The sequence below is a fragment of the Lissotriton helveticus genome, chromosome 8 (assembly GCF_964261635.1).
Source record: "Lissotriton helveticus chromosome 8, aLisHel1.1, whole genome shotgun sequence".
Classification (NCBI taxonomy): domain Eukaryota; kingdom Metazoa; phylum Chordata; class Amphibia; order Caudata; family Salamandridae; genus Lissotriton; species Lissotriton helveticus.
In genome coordinates, this window is record NC_136069.1 from 234,287,977 (window position 1) to 234,299,130 (window position 11,154).

General features: G+C 40.2%; 1 long non-coding RNA gene across 2 annotated transcripts in view; it reads right to left on the bottom strand.

The window, feature by feature from the left end:
- Positions 1-9,705, bottom strand: part of LOC144771574 (uncharacterized) — a 280,409-nt gene extending 270,704 nt beyond the window's left edge. For both annotated transcript variants that reach the window (XR_013599359.1, XR_013599360.1), the window contains exon 1: positions 9,587-9,705. This is a non-coding gene — a long non-coding RNA (uncharacterized LOC144771574). The remainder of the gene's footprint in view (positions 1-9,586) is intronic.
- Between the last annotated feature and the right edge of the window lie 1,449 nt (positions 9,706-11,154).

Below are 11,154 nucleotides of genomic sequence, written 5' to 3' on the forward strand. Positions count from 1 at the left end.
GTAGGAAAATTCTGGCGGAGACGGTGGGACTCGCACAGAGATTCATCCATAGTCTCGCCAGCATCTAAATTGAGTGGATAGACCACCTAGTAGGTGGATGGATAAACTGACAGAAAAGTGATGGCGGAAGCTTATCCGACAAGATCTAAATCAGGCCCATAGTTTTTATACCCATTTGAGAATTTTCTCATTTGTTATGTTTGTTTCCTTCCTATTTTTTTGGTTCATACCTGTTTGTTGAGCTCCCTGATCTTTCATTGACCAGGCAGTCATTTTTCCCTCTACATATCAATACTTTTCAATTCCTCCCAAAAATTAAAAGGGGCCATATTTGATAAGTGTGTTCAATAACTCTCCATAAGAGTCTGATTCACTACAAGATCAACTACTTGTACCATCTATTTCAATAGTGCTGGAGCTAGGGATTTCTTTACCAACAGTCTTAGACTTGATGGTAATTCTTATCATGGCATTTTTTTGACATAAGTACATAATATTCAACTCTTTTAATTCTCCTACATCTCTCTGTAATTAATTTTTCTTTTAACATTAATTGTTCGCCGGATGTTTGGTGATATATCATCTAACATCCCAGTGTTTTTTAAGTGGCTTTACAGTCATCTGAGCTTTGACACATGCTGATTCATTCTGTAGTTCTTTAATTTCTATCTCTGCCTGGTCAATCAACATTAGAATTAATTTTCTAGAGGTTTGAACTAACCATTTGTCCCACCACTCTGCATGTATTTCAGTTAGGCATTCCAAGTCTGGCATTATTTTGATTCTCAAGTCTCTAAGAGTCCTCTTAACATTGAGATATTGTTTTAATATCACAACTCCCCACCATTTATTGGATTCCTTGGTAAGAAGTATTGCTAATTGAATAACAAAGTCCCTCAGACATTTGGGGCATTTTATTCTTTGCTTAGACTTCTTCTCATCCTTGCTATCTAAATAATTAAATGTCAAGTTAATTCCTCTCTCTTTGTCTTGTAATTGTATCTCTATGAAAGCTCAATAGGACAGCAGTACCTATTCCCAAATAGATATAACAGATATAACAATTATACAACGAAAAGGTGGGTTGATTCAAGAATTAAAAATGGACCTGGAAAGTGTTACTTTTCCTTACCAGTGACTAAACATATCATTGTAATTTTTACTATACTTGTACTCTTTTCCCAGATGGGTACGTCTCCTCACATTCAAATGTTTCAGAAATATTAAAATGTATTTTGTTCTTATTCTGTATTCTCAAATTAATATATACAATTTTGTTTTGCCACACTTGAGAACTGCAGCCTCACCTAACATTTTTAAGAATTTATAATAATGTTCTAATTATTATGTATTAGGAATCTTTCTACAGATATTGTGTACAGTGTTATTTTAATGTAACTGATTGGAGCAGGTTATAAAATGTGAATTATGTATCAAAGATGTATGTTTGTGTAAAAATTAGAGTGTTTAATATGGTATAGTTTTCATTGATTCCAGGCGTATCAGTTATTAATTGTTAAAAGATGCCAAGGCATGTTTTGTGATAGCTGAGACATCACTTCCTCATGGCATTCACATTGATGAGCAATCCACTAAATATTTGTGATAAAAAAATAAACCTTTAGAATCTTAATTAAACAGTTTGCTTACGTGCTTAACAAGGGAAAGCCATTCACTCAATATTTTGCCGGTAATATGCAATTAGATTCGTAATTTTCTTCACATAGACATTGTATATGTCATGATCATCATTACTCAAGAAAGGAGAGCGAGAAGACATTTTGACTTGTGCATAGACTGTTCATCCTTGGAACTTACTTGCCCCAATTTTCCTTCTCTAAGGTAACCACATATAGCTTATAAGTCAATCAAAAACATTGAAAAGAGATTAGGGGTTTGAGATAAAAGCAGCAAGTCTTGAGTTACAGCTAATTGTCAGTGTCCCAGTACAGAAATGGCTATATCTGTAATTTAGGTTGAGGTGTAATGGCATAATATCCCTAAATATATCATGTGCAATGACACATTATGCAATAAACTAATGTTGAATAATACAAAATTAACCCTTAAAAGTAAAAGAAGCACATATTTTTTAAATGTGGGCATAGAGTATAGAGTGCATCTATAATCCTTAGTTAAAACCAACATATGCGTCCTGGGGTTAAAGTAAGAGCAGCACAGTACTTCTCTGGATTTCAGGTCAGATAGGGAGTTATGTCATAAGGTTATGACATTTAACTAGTATATTCATATATTGGCCACTGAAATGCATTGTTGCTGTCTTTTGAGGAACATTGTAGTTGTTCACAGATGTGGCTGTCATTGGCTACTTTTTTCCAGTGGTGTTTTAAGAAGAGTCCTAAAGTATGGGCTTCATAACCTACACCTCAGATGCAACATTGGAGCCCAAAGAGTGGCTGAGATACACATAATTGCCATTATAGCCATAGACAGAAAAATTATAATTACACATATTTGTGAGCCAGTACACTTACATGTGAGGCAATAGAAAAAATATTATTTGAAATTGATTTATTTAAACAAGGTTGATAGAATAATTAATAACAATATACATATTAATAAGTTGTGTGGTATTTTGAACCCACATTACAGGTATATTGGAGAGTCTTAAACATAAAGGTGCACTAATCTTATAGCTAGCACAGAGCTGTAAGAAAGTGTCACAAAAATGAATTTACAGATGTAAGCCGCAACTATATAATTTCTGAAGAGTAATTAAGGTTTTTATCATTGTTCTATTAGCCTGTTATTGAAATAGTTTTTATGTGTTTGTCTTATGCAGCAGTAAGTAATTGTCTCAAATAAGTGATAGATACAGAGTTAACACTGTCTAGGTTATATGTAGTAGCAAATGTTTATGTTGTAGATGTTTTGTCTATGTTCTGAATTACAAATTGAGATTTATTTTTTGTGTTAAGCATTAAACTTACAAAGTCTGCCTTTTGAGTTCTAAATTAGGCCTGTAATGATAATTCTGTTAGTATGTTGTTGTGATGCAGGTTGGCATGTAGAAATGCGCAGGCACTGCCAGTAAATTAGGAAAGGGTTTATAGTAAGTTTAATGGATACATAAATAACCCCACCTGGAGACATTGCCGTTCGATGCTCAGCCCTGGTCTACCTGGCTCAATCACCCTCCAGGGAACCCTCATAACCCTAACATTCCATGACATCAGTGGGTAACCTGAAAAGCAAGAGAGCACATATGTGGTGTATACATATTTACCTCATGGACCAGCATATGCTGTCTAATAAATAACAAGTGGATTACAGTTAAATAATCAAAATGTGTTTGGTCACCACTTCAAATAACTTTTAGCAGACTTGTGTATGTGTGTTATAATCTTGTATACTTTGGTACATCCCATCCTCCGCTTCCCTTCACCCTGTTTGGCATGTGCCATGACTTTGTTGTTGAACATTCCACAGCTGACTCCAGCTGACTGGAATCTGTGGTGGTGTATGCTGTTAATAGAGAAGCCCTCTGTGCTTCCTGCGTCATGTCGGTTTCTTTGAAATATTGGCGATGATTAACCGTGTGGGGATGGTACACCACCACCTCCAACTCATGCTCCAGTGCCAGCCATACCTCTCTTCCAAGGCTGTGAGTATAAAGGAACATGTAAGTATTGTACAACTGTTCTTACTGTTGGTGACAAGTTCTTCTTATGTGTGGCCGTTGCACTCTGGTCTGTCTGCTAGTTTCCACACCATATATTGTTTTCGTGTTCCGGCATCCCCTCTCAAAGATTACTTAAACACTGTGATCCTGTGCTCTGGCAGTAGGTTGGAGCCCGCTTCTGCTGTGTTTTGTTTCTGCCTGTGATTGTGAGTTGTTTCTGGACGAATTTCTTTCAAGGTTGACTGTGCCAGTTTCCCTGCCGTCCCGCGTGTTTGGCTTTCTGGGACCTACGTTGTTGCTGTCTATTGAGCTTCCCGTCTCCTTCCCGGCTGCTGTTTGGATCCGGGATGAGGCAATGGAAGTTCCTCAGCCGCCTCTCTCGTCAGCCGAGGGTGTTTCTACGGGTGTTGCCTTGCCTGCTGAAGGGGGTCTCATCTTGCATTTCTCCGCTGCCACTCTAGTCAGCCGTGGGCAGTTCTATGGGCATTGCCTGGTCAGCTGTGGGCAATCCTATTTTGCGTTCCTCTGTTTGTGGGAGACTTTCCTGCCTGACATTAGTTTCGCTGAAAGGCACAGCTACTATCTCGTTCTTCTGCATATTTGTTCATCATTGCCTGTCAGTACCTTCGCTTATAGGCACGCAGCACTCTCATCTCATCGACATTTTGATCGCTGATGGGGACAGCTGTTCCAATTGGTAGTCGCCAAGCAAGCGTCTGCCTGTCTTTAGTTTCACACTGATAGGTACAACTGATTGCGATTTCATCTGCATATTTCAATCTTTTTTGCCTGTCAGTACCTTTGGTGATAGGCACAGCTCACTAAGGGCCATATGTATCAAGGCTTTTTCGATTCGCAAAGGCCGGAATTCGGCGAATTCTGGCCTTTGCGAATCGCAAAAGGCCGTTTTGTATTTATTGATATGTATTAAAAAATCGCATCATAAGGAATCGCGTGAATTTGCGATTCCTCATTTTGCTATAGCATTTAAGGAATCGCATTTTTGCGATTCCATAAATGCTATGTATGAAGCATTTTACTATAGCGAATTAAGCTTAAGAAATCGCAATTAACCACCAACTTTCAATTGGTGGTAATTTGCGATTTCTTTTAAAAATGCACAAATTGGCATTTTTTTATGTGGCATGTGACGCACATACATGCCCATAGGGCATGTATGTGCGCCATATGCATACACATGCTGATTTCAGGGGTGCAGCAGGGTGTCCTTGAGACACCCCTGCACCCTTGAAATCAATCTCATTTTGCGATTAGCAAATTGCGAATCGCAAAATGAAATGCATTTCACAATCATTCCTATGGGCCTCCTGGCCCATAGGAATGAATTGGAAATTATTCCTTAGTTACGAATTCGCAACTTGCGAATTCGCAAATAAAGAAGATTAAGGAATCGCAAAAAAATGTGATTTTTTACATACATACCGTTTTGCGAATTCTAAATAGCGATTCCTTAAAAATCGCTATTTAGAATTCGCAAAACGGAACTATGATACATATGGCCCTAAATATCTCAGCAGCTATTTCGACCCCTTGTTGTCTGTCAGTTACGTTCGCTGATAGGCACAGCTTTTTCTGCTAATTTCCATTTCCACCATCCAGTTTTACAATTGCCAACAGCAAGTATTGTTTTCTATAGTTGTACTTTAGTTTCCTATAGTCCCATGGGAGTTTGTTTCTGTCATTAGTTTCATGCCTTAACAGCTCTGCTCTTCATTATTATTGTTTCCTAATATTATTTGGCTGGCATCTGCTGTTTTCACTTGAGCGATTAACTATGGCTACCGCAAATATGTCACAGCCACCTACGTTCCTTAACGAGGTGGGAGAACCCTTACAACCATGAAAACAGTAGTTTGGGTTATTGGAATCCTACCTAATTGCTATCGGAGGGGAGAAATGTTCTCTGTTGCATAACTTACACACATTACTCCACAATTTAGGATTAAAGGTTGCAAAATTTACGAAAACATTTCGTCGACTTTGCATGAGGAAGCTGATAGCGATGAAGATGAAAAAAATTTGAAGGTCGCTGTGAACAGACTTGAGAAACATAATGCTGTTCTTGAAAGACACAAATTATTTTCAAGGGTACATAGTCGAAATGAGAAAGTGAAAAATGTCATTGCGGCATTAAGAGATCTAGTGAATACATGTGAGTTTGAGTCTCTTCAAGACCAATTGGTCAGGTGCACCAACAACCAGAAGATCCAAGAAAGACTCCTGGTGGCCAACCCTGATCTCAAGGAAGCCATCAACATAGCTGTTGGAATTGAACACACTGCTGATCGTGTGATGGCAATGAAAGATCGGGGTGACAAGCAAGCAGATGTTAATGTTATTAACAAACAAAAAGTTAGGCACAATGTTAAAAACTAAATTTCCAACACACAACCTTTAGGTGCTAGGCCGAAGGGCTAGAGATGTGGTGGTCCTGGTCACTTAGCGAACAATGTGATTTGCTAAGCTAGGACAATGGTATGCCACAAGTGTGGCAAAAAGGGTCATTTGGCAAGGGTGTGCAGGGAACAGCGTACCAAACCTCTACTGGCTAATAAACATGAATGGCCTGCAGATAACAACTTAATGTTTCAACTACAAAGTGGTAAGGATGCATCTGGTTTTCATTCATGTTGCATCGCATTAGATAAAAAAAACAGTGACAGTTTTTGCCAATTCATGTTCCCCTTACACTTTAGTGGATTTGAAATTGTTTTCACAACTATTCCCCTCTTGGCAAGGGGTTTTGCAATCCCCTGACATTCAACCGGGGGGCTACAATGGGGACCCCATACCTATGCTTGGGACGATGACCATGGATATTGGTTTCAGGGGAAAATATACAGTGGGTAAAGTCTACGTCACGCATATTAGATCTAATTCTTTTTGTTGGAGACACCAAAAAGAATTGGGTATCAAGTTGGATCCCAGTAGTCCTGACCAGGTCCTTCTTGTGGATCCTTCTGTTGGGGGATTGGACGTGTGAAAGATTTCCCTAAGGTTTTCTCTGAAGAACTGGGATTACTCCAAAATTACCAACACTCAATAAAGCTCAAATCCTATGCTAAACCAGTTGTGCATTAGGTGAGGCACATCTCCCACATGATGCAAGCCCCTCTCCAAAACAAACTGGACAAATTACAAACTTTGGTTGTCATCTAACTAATTGAGAGTTCCCAGTGGTTGGTTCCCATAGTCCTCACTACTAAAGCATCGGGAAGGACATTAAACTATGTGTGGACCTGAGAGATCTCAATGAGAACATTTGAGTGGACAGACACCCAATGCCATGTATTCATTGGGTTCTCCCTTTAATCAAGGGAGCAAGTTGTTTCAGTGTCTAGGATTGTTCATCCGCATACCATCAGGTAGAGCTCCATCCTATTTCCCGTCACCTTACATCCTTTGTGACCCCCCCTTGGAGCATTTCAGTTCCTATGAATGCCATTTGGGTTGGCTTTGGCTGCCGCTGCTTTTCAGAGAATTATGCAGCATGTGCTGAGGGATTTCCCAGGGACTTTGTGCTTCTAAGATGACATCCTCATTGATGGATAGTATGGAGAAGAGCACAATATCATGTTGAGGAAAGCGTTGTCAAATTTAGAGAAGGCTTGGCTCACTTTAAGAAAAGAGAAATGTTGTATTGGTGTCGGGTCAGTAGAGTACCTAGGGCACACCATCTCACGTGACGGCATTAAGCCCAAATTATGTCTGGTAGAGGCTATTCAGAATACTGCTCCCCCGAAATGCATTGAAGACCTCAAATCTTTCAAGGGGTCTCTCGAAATATTATTCCAACTTTGTGCGCAATTATGCAAGTATTGTGGAACCGTTGCAAAGCTTCCTAAAGTCCACGGTCCTGTTTTTTTGGAGCAACGAATGTCACAATGCTTTTACTGCAGTGAAGGAGGGCATTGTGGCTGCCCCGTCCCTAGGTAGGTTCAACCTCACCAAACCTACTGTGCTTTGTAATATGCCAGAAATAAGGGCTATGGGGCCAGTCTTTCTCAATTTGTGGAGGGTAAGGAGCAAACTGTGGCGTTTGCTTCTTGCGCCTTGAAAGGTGCGGAGAAAAACTACTCTGTGGTAGATAAAGAGGCTCTTGCTTGTTCTTGGGCGATAAGACATTTAGTTTTTGTGAGGCATTCCTTTTACTTTGAAGACCAACCATAAGCCCCTTATGTATGCCTTCACCACAAAAGGGTCGGTCAGTACCGCTCCCAGGATAGCAAGAGGGATTCTGGGACTTGAAGGGTACAATTTCAGGGTCAAATACATGCCAGGAACCCTAGATTTAGTGGGAGGAGGAGCCAGATGTTGGAGATTGTGATAAGGTGATTTTGAAACTATCAAGCTTGAATAAGGAAGAGTGGGAGGTTTGTGTGGATGCAGATAAGGAGATGTGTTCTCTTAAAGATTACATAAGGAATGGTTGGGCAGCTGCCAAATGTGACCTTCCACCCTCGTTGTGTAAATACCGGGAGGTGGGGATTGAATTAAATATAGAAGAGGGTACTGTTTGCATGGGTGAGAAAATTGTCCCACTGGAGAAGCTTAGGGAGAAAATTGTTGAATTGGCCCATATAGGTCATTTAGGGCGCAGCCTCGCCAAGAACAAAATACGCATGGATTATTGATGGCCTGGAATGGATGCTATGACAGAGAACATTGCAAGAGATTGCTTGGAATGCAGTAGGAATGATAAAATACAGCAAACTCAGAAGCCCCCTTTATCCACCCGTAGCTGTTCCTGATAACCCATGGTCCAAGCAAGCATTTGATATCATTGGCCAACGCAACATCAGAATGTTGAAGGAGCATTTTACTCTGGTTTTAGTGGACTATCACACTCGGGTGGTTTTCAAGTGTGTGCACCAAATCAACACTGAGGCTCTCATTCAGTTCTTGAAAGGGGTGTTCTTTTAAGAAAGTATTGGTGACTGACAATGGAGTACAATTCACCTCAGGAAACATGAATGAGTTCTTATGTTACTGATCACAAAATAGCATTGTACTGTCCCCGTGCAAATGGGCTAGTAGAGCGGATGAACTGCATGTTCAAGGAATGTCTCAAAAGAGCAGAGATACTAGGTTCTCCTACCATTTCTGCTTTGCAGGACACTATTTGAACATATCACTCAACTCCCAACAGTGTTACAGGAATTTCCTCATTCTCATCCTTAAAAGGCAGATCCCCAAAGACCACGGTGTACCCTCAAGGGTTGAGGAATAAGGGTGCATGTTTAGTGGATCGTGATGAAATTTCCAGAACAGATGAACACCAGGTCAAGTACAAGAATAGATCCGATCAGACCAGACATGTCAAATCCAGAGGGTTTCAAGTTTCATAATGGGCCCGGGTGGATCTTCCCAAACCAGGGAGGAAGAAAGCCTCTAGATTTTCTGAACCTATTGGGATTGCCAGGGTGGGCAGGTATGTGGTTCATTTGGAAAATGGTCAAACCTGGAGTATGGACAGAATCATTCCAAACTGATCCACTCATACCATCAGAATATGTTGAACTAGTTCCTGGCTAGCTTACAGTGTGCCATCTGGTCCTCTAAACTTTACAAGGTACTGGATGGTGTCTGAAACCTCTGAATATGGCGAACATGATTCCTCCAAAGAAATCTTGGAAACAGATCTACCCTTTCATTATTAACTCCGGCGTGCCCAGAGGGAAACACATGAAATACACAAATTGACATTCACACATTTAGTGCTGCAATAATAGTAGAATAAAACAGAGCATAGTAACCAGCATTAAGAGAATGGTGAAATGATAAACATTTCATCCATTGTGCATTTACATTGATTATGTGAATACATATAACTGTACTACTACCTAGCACTGTCTATTCAAGAAAGCATATGGTGTATGGGTCTGCCAAAAAAACCTTTGAGTGGTCTAACTCCCCATTTACCTGTGTGCACGGGTCATCTGATAGCCAGTCTGGCTGCCAGTCTTGGTGTAGAGCAGGCCACCATCTCTCTCAGGATAGTCCTGGAATTAAACTAGGCTCGTATTCAGTCATAGGGTGACTGTGACAACCCATCAAAATGCTCCACTTCCTAAACAGAGGCTTAGTGCAGTTTATATAAAGAAACTGAACCCATTTGTACTGTGCCTGAGTTCTGGTCCTGCTGTCATGTTGACTCTCCCACCCGGCTCTGGCCCCGAACAGATAACAAACAAGGCCAGTGTGCGCAGTGTACCTAGTCCTTGAACAGAATGTTCTATGGTATGACAACGTGCCTACGAGGAAATGTAATTGTAAACAAACCTTTTCTGAGTACACTATCTAATGTCAGCACGCAAGCAAATGTGTGCTAAAAGTCACAATTTAAAAGGATATCATCTGTAATCGTGAATATGTAAAATGGACGTGTTTGTGCACTGGGCCTAATAAGCTCAAGACACCATGTGACAAATTATACAATTAATTTTCCCCTTAGTTTCTCTGCACAGGTAAGAAATGTACTTGTGTAAATGGATGTTTACGTGGGTGTGTTTGGTGCTGCGGGGGTGTTGAGCAGAGGATCAATTTTAGTTCTTGCAACTCAGAAACGAGGAAAACATGCCGTTTTTTCTCGCGGTGAAATTCCATTTGAGTATTCAGCCCCCTTGAGGCATAAATTAATCTGAAAGAGGGCGGTGATTTCGTCCGGGAAATACAAATCTCTTCGGGTCACTTGATGAGCTCCTAAATCCCTTTGGTAATTGCACTAATAATGTTCTCTTGAGTGCATATGAATACATATATAGAGCGACGTTGAAGGTGCACTTCATTTATAGTACAACCAAAAAAAGTGTAAAACTCACCCACCTCTCTCTGCCTTCATTCTGAAATTTATTTGTGACTTTTGCTGTGTTAGACTTGTGCAAACTCCTATTTTCATATGCAGGATGTATAGCAAGATTACGTTGCAGTCACAAACAACATTTAGTCAAACTTCAATTTATCCGGGTTTTGTGGCTGGAAGAAATTCTGATTAACAACAAAGCCGACGCGTAAGAACATCGTTTCAGGATTTATGAAAGGAGGACCCATTAGCTGCAGAATGTGCACAGCAGCTAAAGACGTTTTTAAGAGCTAAGATTGGTCGCATCTGCTCTGCATGGCATTCATCAAAAAAGAAACAGTTATGATTATTGAAGCTGCATTAATTGTTCTTTCTTCCTCTGTCGTGGGCATCTTTCTTCTGTGCCCCTAAAGCTGCATGCTGGCGAGATGGTGCTTACACTAGTTCTATTCGGAAATAAATCACCAAGGCGAATACAGAATGAAGGCATAAGAAAGAATGATGAAGCACTTTTTTTTTTTGTCAAAGTAGACCTTAATGCCGGTGGAATTCTCAATTCAAGGTATTATGAAAAAACGCACTAGGCGCACTTTGCAGGCTAGGAAGTGCCACAGAATGAATACAAAATATATAAACAAGACATCTATGGCCCGATGTAGGTAATTAGTATTTACCGATTCGTAAATAC